The sequence below is a fragment of the Wasmannia auropunctata genome, unplaced genomic scaffold (assembly GCF_000956235.1).
Source record: "Wasmannia auropunctata unplaced genomic scaffold, wasmannia.A_1.0 LD336090.1, whole genome shotgun sequence".
NCBI classification, from domain to species: Eukaryota; Metazoa; Arthropoda; class Insecta; order Hymenoptera; family Formicidae; genus Wasmannia; species Wasmannia auropunctata.
The window spans coordinates 134,145-135,629 of record NW_012026800.1 but is presented as its reverse complement, the minus strand read 5'-3'; the positions used below and the strand labels follow the sequence as shown (position 1 = coordinate 135,629).

The following is a 1,485-nucleotide window of genomic DNA, read 5'->3' as shown; positions in this document are numbered from 1 at the left end:
TTTTATGTGTTTTGGAAAGTTCTCGAGGAGTGCTATAAGAACATTTAATGAAAAATTGGGGGTTCCATTTATAAAATTCAAAGTGACCTTGTCCTGACCTTGACGACGTCACTCAGGGTCAAACCAATGTTATCATCTATGTCCCCCTCGAACTACTACCCCTACAACTTTTGTCTGAAACATTTTTTCCTAGTGTGCTTATTTTTCGAGATATTCGACTGGATGGATTAAAATGGTCCACCCTGTATATATATATATATATATATATGTTGAGCGCATGTAGAGTGAATGAAATGTGAATGTGCAAGAGATATGTATATATTAGTGGACCGAAAAAAAATTTGTTTTAAAATTGATTACGAATACCTTCCAAAAGTTAACTATGGACCTCAATATAGTCTGGGTAAAATTTCAGTGAAATCGATTAATATCTTCAGGTTGTCCCTCGACTTTGAAATTAGTATAAGTTTTAAAGCAACTGTGTTTTTTTTACACCAATCGATTCATCTCATTATTTTGTACCTAAAAATATTAGGTACATTATCAAGAAATCAATATCTTACGAGATATTTCATATTATATATCGAAATATGGCATGATAAAGTATAAAATATCTTGTAAAATATTGATTTTTCGATAACTTTACCTTAATACTTTTATATGCAGAATAATTAGAGGAATCGTATTATGTAAAAAATATATATTCCGTTTAAAAAAATCGCTGTGATTTTGATCTGATCTTAACGGCAGCACCTAAAATAAAATTAATGATATTTTCTTATGTACCTCCCCAAATCGTACGATTTTTATTTGAAACATTTTTTCATATCTATCACATTTTTCAAGAAATCTTAATGTATTATTTAAGAATATATTTCGGATCCGTCATTTTGAAAAATATACTTCTGACGTCGAATTCGTGTTCAGCGACCAAAAAACAGGTGATACTAAACTGTATTGAAATTCAAATATTTTTTTCGAATTTTAACACATCTATGAAGAAGTACATAAACTTACTGACTGTAAGATCGAGGAGCAACCTGAAGATATTAATCGATTTCGATGAAATTTTATCCTAACCATATTGAGGTCCACAGATAACTTTTGGGGGGTATCACTAATCGATTTAAAAAAAATTTTCAGCTAATATATATATATATTAGGCTGGGCCGAAAAAAATTTTTTTAAATATATACAGGGTGTCCCCGTATAAGTGGCCATCCCTTTTTATCTTGTAAATTAATAGAGACAGACCTAATAAATATAATATCAAATTAAACGGCTCTGGCTAAACTTTATTGTAAGCACAGTGATTACTTAGAAATATTATATCTATGTTAGAGAGCAGAAAGACGTGATTAATTTTTGCACGATAAAGTGACAATTTTAATATGATAAAAGTTGTAGCGTTCTTTTTAACGAATACAACGATGTGTAATATAATGACATTATCTTACAAATTATACAAATTATTTAGATCGGAAG

At 29.5% G+C, this 1,485-nt stretch overlaps 1 protein-coding gene across 1 annotated transcript in view; it reads left to right on the top strand.

Moving 5' to 3' along the window:
- Positions 1-1,485, top strand: part of LOC105448005 — a 26,434-nt gene that overhangs the window by 7,746 nt on the left and 17,203 nt on the right. The gene's annotated exons all lie outside the window — the stretch shown is intronic.